Raw genomic sequence first — 12,070 nt, forward strand, 5'->3', positions numbered from 1 at the left:
AAAAAAAAAAAAGCATGCTATACTAATTCTTTCACAGCAATATGTATGTGTGTGTAAACATATACACACACACACATATCTATATATACATACACACACACACATATCACAATTTAAATAATAGAGAGTCAGGAAGAAATGAGGGAAGGATTATATATATAAGGATTGAAGAAGAATCACAGTTTCTGATTTGACTCTGGGGTAAACCATATTTGCTAACCATAGTAATTTAAATAGTGACAATGGAATTAGCTAAAAAAAAAAAATTGTGATGCAAATATATTGGGAGAATAGGAAGAAAGGAAAAGGGCAGGGCATTGTAAGATATAATGTCCTTATTGAAAGTATCAGGAAGTCAACACAACATCTAAAATGGATAAATCCAAAAGTATATAAGCAAAAGTAGATAAATGCCAGAAGAAACAGTTCAAAGAGATGAAAGTGTGTCTTGGGATATAGGACTTGGGGGTAGGAAAGGGTAAGGCAGGAAACTGCTATTTTAGGGGACATTATTTAATTTTAAAACTATGTCCATATGTTGTTGTTGTTTGCCATTGAGTTTATTCTGACTCATATTTTATGAAAACACACACACACTTTTAAATAGTGAGAGAGGAAGTATTGTTGCTGTGCTATAGATCAGAGAGCAGGGGCTTTGCTGTAAAAGTGATCCTTAAATTGTGGTACAACCATCTTTCTAAAGACTTCTTTTCCCCATACACTACCCCTAAATGATGAGAAGATAACTACTCAAGGAAGAAAAGGAAAACCTTGCCCAAGATCCACCCTCCCTTTTGGGAGATACTTGGCCCACCTCACCAATATAGTCTTTTTTTCAGTTATTGGCAGGACTTTCAGAGGTAAGATGTTTACTTTCCATGGCTGGAAAGTTTCCTACGTCACTACCCACCAATTGCACAAGCCCCAGCATACTTCCTCCACCACTGGTACATCTAGCCTTAGCCACAAAATATAGGTATCATGCTGGTGATGGAGGATTTGGAGTGCTTTATGTCTTCCATTTCAGCCAGGTAAATGGTTCATGATATAGCCACACATCTGAATGGTGAGGCAAATTAATTTAGCTATGCTTAACTGCCTTTGTAAGGAGCTCTGGTGGCTTAGTGTGTAAGGCATTTTTTTGGCTGCTAACCAGAAGGTTGGCAGTTCAAACCCACCAGCTGCTCCATGGGAGGAAGATGAGGCAATCTACTTCTGAAAAGATTTACAGCTTTGGAAACCCAATGGGGGGTCACTGTTAGTTGGAATCAACTCTATGGCAGTTGGTTTGGTTTTGCTTTAACTGTTTTTGTGTAACTCTCTCCGCTCTCCCTCCCCACTCCTGTTCCCCAATCCTGTTTACCTTAGTCAAAGAGATTCCCTCAACCCAAAAGAGTCCTGTAGAGATCTCACTGTGTCTCATATTCACAGCAAAATAGCCACATTGATACCACCTGCATGCTTACTTGCAACTTAACTACTAAAAAACCAAAAAAAAAAAAAAAAAAACCTCACAACAAACCCACTGCCATTGTGTTTCCAAGGCAGTAAATCTTTATGGAAGTAGATTGCCCCATCTGCCTTCTGGCAAGTGGCTGGTGGCTTTGAACCACCAACCTCCTGGTTAATAGTAAATGCCTCTGGCACTGAGCCATCACAAATCTTTAACTTAACCACTACTGCTTCCTAACTGGTGAAACCTCACTAGAGTCATCTGTTATTATAGCATTCTTTTGGTACTCCCCCCACACACACACACAATTCATTCTCAGTGAATTTTTGACAGAGAAACTAAGGTTTTGTCTAATAAAGCAATCTTAAGTCAACTTAAAAGAAAGGAAAGTCAGGTAAAGGACAAAAAAAAGAAAGCATCAGCATTCAATATCTTGACCTTGCTGTTGCAATCTCATTATTTTATATAATAAGGGGTTTTGTGGCAACAATTAGTATATCAGACATGCTTACAATTTTCTCAGATTTAACAATCAAGAATATGGCAATTGTTGTAAAGTACACTCCATTTAGCATGTGAAGGTCAGGGTCTTAAGGGACTGGTTTGGGGTTGAGCATGAGAACTGATCTGCCAACAGCCTCATAACTTAGCATCAGAACTCAGCCTACATCAAACGAGTTTACTATTTGTTCTAGGAAATTTTTGCCCTGTAAGTAACTTCAATATTTGTTTCAGGTGCTTCCTGAAATCTATTTATTCAAACAATAGACCGCTCTACCAATCCCTTTCCCAGGTCAACAGGTTGCTCCATGATGCAGCTCTTCTTGCTTATCTAAGCAAAACTTGCTCTAGAACCCTTACCTTTCTGTGCCCACCAGTCCCAAGCTATTAAATGATGAATTTTGCCTAGTTCAAATCCCCACATTGAAAAATATGCCTTAAACCACTCAAAATCAGATCCCAAAACCCTGACCTCTCTCTTCTAAGATACTAATTACTAAGACTCTGTCAAGTTGATATTCTCCATTATTGCAGTGAGTTATACACACAGCTTTGTGTGATCAACAGGGTACTGTCATGGTCTTTCTGGGAAGCAGGCAGTTGACACTACATGCAGATTTCCAACCTTAATTTTAGAATCACATCATTAGCTTGACAGTGCTGTTACATTAGCCTCTTTTCCAGTTCTTTCATGTATTTATTCATTCATTCTAATGTTATTTGAGTTCTACTATAGCCATGGGATATAAAAGAGGCTTGGTTCTTCATTCCATAGTAAGGGTGAAAGGTACCCATCAACTAATCATGTAAATATAAATGACTATAAACTGTGCTAAGTACTATAAAAGAAAGATGAATAGTGCCAGGGGAACATTTAATAGCCTACTGTGAGAAACTTGCAAAGTATTAGACCCCTAGGGCTGAGATGTGAGCAGTGAGTAATCTCCAGTGAGAGTCTGAAGAAGTGGGAGGAAACCAATTTCTGGCAGAGGAAACAATTGATCCTTGTTGGGCTACAATTACATTGGCATTCTTTTTATTTCCTTCATCATCACAATCAGACAGAAATCTTTTTTTTCTATTTTTTTCCACAGAACTAAAAAAGAAAGGTGAATGTGTTTCAAATAAGAGAGACCCAAAAGGGAAAAAAAAAAAAAAAAAAAAAAAAATTTTTTTTTTTTTTTTTTAACAATTTTAAATTCTTTTCCTTGAGATTCTTTTAGCCTCTGGTCTGTGTGAGCTCCCTGGGTAGTGTAAATTGTTAATGCACTCAGCTGCTAACATAAAGGTTGAAGATTCAAGTCCACAGAGAGCTGCCTTGGAAGAAAGGCCTGGAAATCTACTTCAGAAAGATTGGCCATGAAAACCTTCTGAAGCACAGTTCTACTCTGGTACACATGGAGTTGTCATGGGTCGGAATCTACTGAATGGCAACTAGTTATGAAGTAGTCATGGTAAAAATGGAAGATGATCAACAACTCTTAAGAGCAGTCTGGCAGTTTTATCTAATTATTTTCTTATATAAATGTAAAAATGGACTTACCATATAACTTAGAAATTTCACTTCTAGGTATTTACTCAAAAGAAATTAAAACACATATTCACATAAACTTGTACATGAATGTCCATAGCAGCATTATTCTTGACAGCTGCAAAGTGGAAACAAGACAATGCCTATCAACAGTAAAATGGATAAATAATTTGTGGTATGTTCATCCAAAGGACTATTATACAGCAGAGAAAAAATGATTTGTTGCTATATGAAACAACATGGGTTCATCTCACAAACATAATTTTAAAATTCAGACACAAATGAATATATACTGCATTATTCTGTTTACATTAAATTCTGAAACCAAACCAAACTGACTGCCGTCAAGTCAGATCTGACTCAGAGCAACACTTCCTTGGGTTTCTGAGGTGGTAACACCATGGAAGTAGATTGCCCAATCTTCCTTCTGAGGAGTGGCTGGTGTGTTTGAACTGCCAGCCTTCATTAGCAGTTAAATGTCTTAGGCACTACACCACCAGAAAGCAAAACTAATCTATGGTGACAGAAAACAGGTCAGTGGTTGCCTAAAGTTGGGAGTAGAGGTAGACTGATTGAAAAGGGGCAAGGGGGAATTTTGGGGGGTAATAGAAATGCTTATATCTTGATTATGGTAGAAATTACATGGAATATTTATCAAAACTCATTAAAAAGAAACTAGAAGTGGTTGTATTTTATCATATGTGAATTTTACTTCCATAAAGTCAATTTTTAAAAAACAGAGTAAAGGTAAAGCATGTCTCTATATAAGACATACTAGAACCACAGTCAGAACTCCTAATAATCTTACTCAGTAAATGTTGTTATCATCATTTTTTACATGAAGAAATGGACTTTCAGATTCCCAACATGCAACTCAGGGGCCAGAAGGTTTATTTGTTCTTTGTGAACCCTGTCAAATCTAGAAGGGCATAGGGAGGTATGTGTTTGTAGCGTGGGGGTAGGGAGAGAGGATAAATGATTTTAATACAATCAGCCCAAATGGATTTGTAGTCTATGTATCTGTCCCTATAGATGGGCCAAATTGTTGTCTCCACTGAAACATTCATGTCCATCAAAGAAGAAAGAACTGAAGTGACCTAAGGGTAATTTGCTGTTCATCAGATGTCCTACTTAATGCATCTTCAAAGACCAAATTAGAAGCCATCTTTTTAAGTCAGAATATCTATGTGCATGTGTGCTAAATCTTTCCCCCTTTTTGCAATTCAGGCTATATCTATATGGACAAGTGGAAAAAAATATTAGTCTTTTTTTTTTTTGAACTGAGAAGTTAAAATAATTCTGTGTCTAAATATTATCTGGGTGAACAAATGAAAATAGGCTATCCTTGGCCAAGAACCTACATTTTATTTCAAAATCAAATTCTTTATTTTCAGAATAATTATTTATTATTTCATGGGATTTTATACTTATCTATTTTTCTTTATTTGTTTGATAAATATGTTTTGAGCACCTACTCTGGCGAGACAGTATTCTAGACATTAGGAACAGAGTGATGAACGAGACATATTTGATTTTTCACCTCATGGAACTTACACTCTAATGGGAAGACAGAAAATGAGCAGAAACGAATACTTTCAGAGAATCACATTTGCTATGATAAAAGTAAGACAAAGTAATGAGATAGAGGGTGATTGGAATGGCATGGAGGTAAATTTTCACTTGGTGTGTAACCAGGCCTCTCTAAAGTGGTGACAGTTGAGCTTAGGCCTAAATACTTGAAAGGAGATAGGAAAATCAGACTAGACTGAGGGGATGTTAAGTGCAAAAACCTTAATGCAGGAGTAAGCTTTGCTTACTTTGCTTGTTGAAGAGGAGGCCACTGTGACTAGAATAGAGCCAAAGAGAGAGAGAGAGGAAATTAGTTTGGAGAAGTGTGGTGCACCAGAGCATGAAGGATCTTATTGGGCAGGGTAAAAGTCTTGATTTCAACCACTGGAAGGTTTAAGCAGGGGAGAGATGTGATGATTTACATATCTGACAAAGCTCATTCTGGCTGCAACAAGAATAGCTGAGGGATAGGAAGGGAATGGGGGATGGAGAGATCAGTTAGAAGGCTATGGAAGAAATCTAAGAAAAACATAATGGGAGCTTGAATTAGAGTGATCATGGTGGAGATGTTGAGAAATGCTAGAATTCAGGATATGTTTTGCAGAGGTGAGGAAAAGAGAACTTAAAAATGACTTTTAGATTATTTAGCTGAGCAGCTGAGTAAATGAGAACAATATCAACTGAAATGGTGAATTCTAGGGAAGAAGTTAGGGGATGGGGATAAAGAAACCAAAGGTTCTTTTTGGAAATACTTGGAAATGCTTTATTAAATGTCAACAGTGGACATGTCAAGTCCGTGGTCTAGAGTTCAGATGGGGCCCAGACTGGAGATTTGGGAGTCCTGATATTTTAAGTTTAACTGGATACGATCACCTAGGGAGAAAAGATCTGAGAATAAAGCTTCAAACCCTCCAAGATTCAGAGGAAGTGAGAAGAAACCCTTAAAGGATACTGAGAAGGAAAAACTAGGGCATTGAAGAAAATCGGAAGCATGTGGTGTTTCAGATTCCAAGTAAAGAAACTTTAATTCTAAGTTTTCTACTGCTCCATCTTCTCTTTAATCAATCTTTTAAGCAACGGCCACACTATTTTAACACAAAAATCCACCACTCCTAATCCTACTGAAAAGGTATTTACTATGATTAAATCTTTGGGCCACGGCCTAACATACCCACAGCCACCCATAGAGTTGGTTTTTCCTCCTACTGCACAGAGAAATGTCAACCAAACCAAGCCCCTTGCTTAAGGGATTTGTTGTCTGGCCTTTAAGATTCAAAAGAAGTCTTCCCCACTTAACCAGTATTGACTGACTTTTCCTAACCAGAAACAGTGTGCATTTAACAGACATGGTCTCTCAGACAAGAGATCAAAGACCATACTTTGAGGTATGCACCAAAAAGCATTCTCCTTTCCTTGTACATTCTTCCTTGCTCTTGGTACCAAGAAGTTCTTGCCCTACTTGGGTGCGCACACTCCACACACAAAAAAATATAAATCATTCAGAGGATTAAAAACATTGAGCAGTTCAGAAATTGGTTTTGAGATCAGAAGTACCAGAAATTAGCCCCACCCAGCTCTCACTAAGCCTTGGGCGTTGTAGCTAATCAGTTAGTAACTTTGAAAGACTCCTTTTATGGAGACTTCTCCACTATCAATGAACTCATTTTACATAAATATTTAGCCAGGCAATAAACTGGACAGCCTATATTACTCAACATCAGCCTCAAAAGGCCCTCCCAATTTATATACACAGCATCTTGGTAGAGCAATACATTTTATATGCATGACATGGTCAGTGATAAATATACCAGGGTAGGTCAAACCCTATTTGGTTCTCTGCTTTTAACTGTCTTGGGCTTTGCGTGTTTCTTTAATCAGTTGGATGATTTAGATAAACAACATGTATTAGTCTTTGTAAGTATAACATGCCTTGAACTTTTTCCAGATATTCATTCCCATTTATCATCATAATAGTTGCTCCCCCTTGGCCATCATTAAGATTAGAAACGTCCTTGAACCATTTAATGATATTCTACCAGACTGGACAGACTTTTCATGCCTTGATGAATTGCGATCACTCAGCTTAGGCTAATGAAATTGGATATCCTTTAACGTGCCTGATGAATTTAAGGAGTTTAGGGAAAGCAGTGATCTGGAATCAAAATGGCTTCACAGAATAACCATCCTTTGAAAGAAGATGCATTACTTAAGTAAAAATTGATGAATGAGTTAGTATCTAACTGCTAATTGCAATGTATATATATATATATTTTTTGTTCACACTGCTAAATTTAACTTTATCTACAAATGTCTACTTATAGAACTTATTAGAATCCTTAAATGATTTTTTTAGCCTCAATTTACAATGTTAAAAATGACTTTTACATGTTCACATCACTGGAAAAGAGAAGAAAAACATAAAAAAAAAAAAAATAGGCTAGGATGTGTTTCAACTACCATAGGGCTGAGAAAGAGTGGCTACTTTTGTTTTATAGGCTGTGGCAGCTCTAAATGGCCATCAGGGGAATAATGTAACCTCTAAATATCTGTGTATTATAATCAAGCAATCTTAGCAATTTGTGCCACAAATGTCTAATATTTTTACATATTTTTCTATTCCACAAACACTGAAATCATTGATCTTACAGATTTAAAGTCAGTTGATGATACTGACATATTTAAATCATGTTTAAGTTAACTCTGAACCATGATCTGAAACAACAGGGTTAGGAACACAAATTTGGGTCTGGGTGTCGAATGGAGTGAGTACCGTACTTGGGAGCAAAAGAGTAGCATTCAAAGTGTGGCTCTACCACGCAGCTTGATCAAATAACTTACATAAGCATCAGTTCTTCAGCTTCTTCCTTTATTCATCAATTATTTATTAAGCATGTAATATTTGCCAAGCACCATTCTTGGGCTACATCAGATAACAAAACAGAATATGAGCTTATGTTCCATTGTAAGTCTTATTTCATATGACTTCCTACTTTCCAGAATTGTTCTATGAGTCGAGAGATGGTTAATTTTTTTTTTAAAATCTTATTTTTCATTTTCTAATTTTCCTGTGTTAATAGCAAAGTTAAAGTGCACACAAAAAATTCCTCAAATTTGTTTCTTAAGTGAACTGTTGTTGTTGTTGTTATGTGCCCTGGAGTCAGACCAACTCATAGCGACCCCTCCTTGGGTTTCCAAGGCAGAATCACTACAGAAGTAGATTGCCCAACCTTCCTTCCGAGGACTGACTGGTGGGTTTGAACCCCCAGCCTTTTGGTTAGCAGTCAAGTACCTTAGGCACGACACTACCAGAGCTCCTTAAGTGAACTGGTGAGGTATATTTTATAGTGAATAATAAATGACTAAATTTTAAGTGATAGTATAGAAATATTTGCTAACAAATATTAAAATGTGTTTTTAACTTTTAATATGTTTTAGGATGGGTTCTCTAGAGGAGCAGTATGAGTGAAGCATATATATAAATATATAGAGAGAGACTCATTCAAGGAAATGGCATTTGTGGAGGCTGGAAATTCCCAAATCCATGAGTCAACCAGCAAGCTGGAGGCTTCTCTTGATTCATATGGTTGCAGGGGCTAATGAATCCAAAATCAGTAGGTGAAAGGTTTCTGGCTCACAATGTTCTGGGAACTGGCAAATATCAAAATGTTCAGGTCAGGCAGATGGCTGCTGGCTCATGGGCCAGGAACCAGAAGTCATCCTTTGAAAATAAACCTTAAAATAATTGCCCTTTTAAAAAATAAGTTTGTTACCCAAAAGTAAGAGTAATATAACGTTAATGTTGATGACACAGATGATGGATCAAGTTCAAAATCAAGAGAATCAAATCAACAAATGATATACCTAATTTCCAATAAATCCTTCCAATCTACTTCTGGAAAGATGGAGTATATGTAATTTTGTCTAGTTTTTTCTGCTAAGTAAAGAACACTGGTCATTATTTATAAAACAAACATAAAAAGGCTTTAAACTGTGGAGAAAATGGCACATCAGCTGGGAACCACAAGACCTGAGAAAGAGCACAGTGGTGAGTTCTCTGAGCTTTCATTTTGCTTTCTATATCCCAGACTGGGCACTGGAATAGGCAGAAACTAAAAATGTCAATAAGTACACATGAAAGAAATCCCAAGAAAAGCTGGTGCCCTCTAGCCAAAGGACCAGGCAAGAAGGCAGCCCATCAAAACAGAAAACTTTTAGACAACACAGCTCTGTTTCAGCTAAGCACCACAAAAACAAAACAAAAAACCTGAGGTCCCACTTTCACTCTTCCATTAAAGGTCAATGGAGACTGACTTAGACTTTTACCCTTGTAAGGCTAAAACAGACATCCTGAACCTCTGCTCTGCCAGCAAGTGTGATGTCAGAGAAAGCCTAGAGGGAATGGGGTAAATTACTCTCCTCCAGGCAGTAAAGGGATCTCTTCCCAGTCCCAGGTCAGATGGTGCTCACACAGGCCAAGCAGGAGTCTGAACTCCTACCCACCAAACAGTAATAAGGAGCTTCTCCTTTGTGGGTGGCAGTAAAGCAAAGTGGGGAACTTGTACTTACATATGAGGCATGGTAGTTAAATTTGTATGTCAACTTGGATGGGCCTGGTTGAGTGGCTGGGCAGCTGGTGGTAGGTATTCCCCATGATGAGACTGGCAATCAACTCCATGGTGGCATCTACCACAAGCAACTGAGTAGCTGCCTTTGGGATGTAGTCTGCTTCCTGTACATAAGGAGAAGCCTTGGGGATAGTCTCTAGCTTATGGTACTTTGGGACCCTGAATGTAGCCATGTTGTCAGTCAGCAGCCTGCCATGCTCTGTCGACCTTAGGACTTACCATAGACTTAAATTAATGGCCTGCCATATGGTTTGGTAACATCAGGACTATGCCTTTTTACTTGTCAACCTTGGGCTTGTCAGCCTCAGCAGCCAGCAGCTGTCTGAGTGAAGAAATGTCTCTAACTTCAGGGGGCCGGGAGCAGGAAGCAGAGCTGGACCCCAAGGTTGAGGGGCTTTCACCCAGCCCCTAGAGCCTGGCACTTTGAACTTGGACTTAAAGCCTCCAAACTATAAGAATAAACTCCTGTTTGTTAAGGCCATCCTATTTGTGATATATTCTTGTCAGAGCAGCACTAGGAATCAAAACAGAATATGGTACCAAGAGAGTGGGGTGCTGCTCTGACAGATACCTAAAATATGGAAACAGGAATGGAGTGCATCCTTGACCCAAGACCCTGGCAGAGAGACCCTGGCATATGGCATGAGAAAGAGCAGGAGCAGAGTCAAGAGACCAGAATGAGAGACAGCAGAAGCAGACCCAAGGGAACAGCATGAGAGACTAGAGTAGCAGAGCCCAGAGACCGGCATTAAACAGCAACAGGCTTACCAGCCCATGGAGGAGAAAGCTAGGTGCCATTGGGTAGGTGGCTTCCTGACAGAGTGGGTTGCCTTCAGGCGTTAATTGGTAGAAGAGACAAGCATGAAATGGAGTAGTAGGTTGGCCAGCCCACGGAGCAAGAAAGCCAAGTACTTTTTGGGCAGGAAGTTTTCCAGTGGAGTGGGCTGCCTTTGGCATTAATCGGCAGATACAGAGACACCAAGGAAACAAAAGCAGAGCTGCCTCAGCCTGGAAGGGTAGGACCATGGCCTTTGGGGGTGGAACGACTACAGCCCCCTAGGTTTTAAAGAACTAGGCCTTCACCAACTTGGCTTTGGAGTGTGGGGCTGCTCGTTCATGTGGGCCAGTGGGATGGAGCCATAGCTGCTGCCCAAGAGTGAGAGTGCAGGACTTTCATGCCCAAGAGGTAGAGGAACCAGGCCCACCAGGCCAAGGGGATGAGGTCATCACTCAGGAACTAGGGGATTAGAGCCACCCAGTGATGGAGATCTGTACAGATGCCACCCAATGAAGATCTGTACAGGTGCCAAGTTGACAAATGGTGAAATTATGGTAGCTAAATTTGTATGTCAACTTGAATGGGCCTGGTTGAGTGGCTGGGCAGCTGGTGGCAGTTATTCCCCATGATGAGACTGGCAATCAGCTCCATGTTGGCATCTATCACAAGCAGCTGAGTAGCTACCTTTGGGATGTGGTCTGCTTCCTGGATATAAGGAGAAGCCTTGGGGATAGTCTCTAGCTTATGGCATGCTGGGACCCAGAATGTAGCCTTGTCATTGGTCAGCAGCCTGACATGCTCTGCTTAGGACTTACAATGGGCTTAAATTAATTGCCTGCCATATGGTTTGGTAACATTGGGACTATGCCTTTTTACTTGTCAACCTTGGGTTTGTCAGCCTCAGCAGCCAGCAGCTGTCTGAGTGAAGAAACACCTCTAACTCCAGTAGGCTGGAACAGGAGGCAGAGCTGGACCCCAAGGTTGTGGGGCTTTCACCTAGCCCTTAAATTCTGGTACTGTGAACTTGGAATTAAAGCCTCCAAATTGTAAGAGAATAAACTCCTGTTTGTGAAGTCCATCCCATTTGTGGTATATTCTTGTCAGAGCGGCACCAGGTAACCAAAACATGAGGCAACACTTCCCTTCTTCCATCAGAGGAGTGTCAGAAGAAGGATTAGAGCCACCAAGTGACGGAGATCTGTACAGATGTCACTCAATGAAGATCTGTACAGGTGCCAAGTTGACAAGTGGTGGAATTGTGGTAGTTAAAGTTGTATGTCAACTTGGATGGGCCTGGTTGAGTGGCTGGGCAGCTGGTGGTAGTTATTCCCCATGATGAGACTGGCAATCAACTCCACGGTAACATCTACCACATGCAGCTGAGTGGCTGCCTTTGGGATGTGGTATATATATGTGTAGTATATATATATAAATATATATTTATATATATATATATATGAACATATATATGTATATATACATGTATATATATATATGTATAAGGAGCTCTGGTAGCATAGTGGCTAAGACACTTGCCTGCTAACCAGAAGGAAGGAAGGTTGGGCAATCCTACTTCCGTAGTGATACTGCCTCGGAAACCCAAGGAGGGGTCG

The sequence above is a fragment of the Orycteropus afer genome, unplaced genomic scaffold (assembly GCF_000298275.1).
Source record: "Orycteropus afer afer isolate SDZICR_OR568_19922 unplaced genomic scaffold, OryAfe1.0 scaffold00158, whole genome shotgun sequence".
NCBI lineage: Eukaryota > Metazoa > Chordata > Mammalia > Tubulidentata > Orycteropodidae > Orycteropus > Orycteropus afer.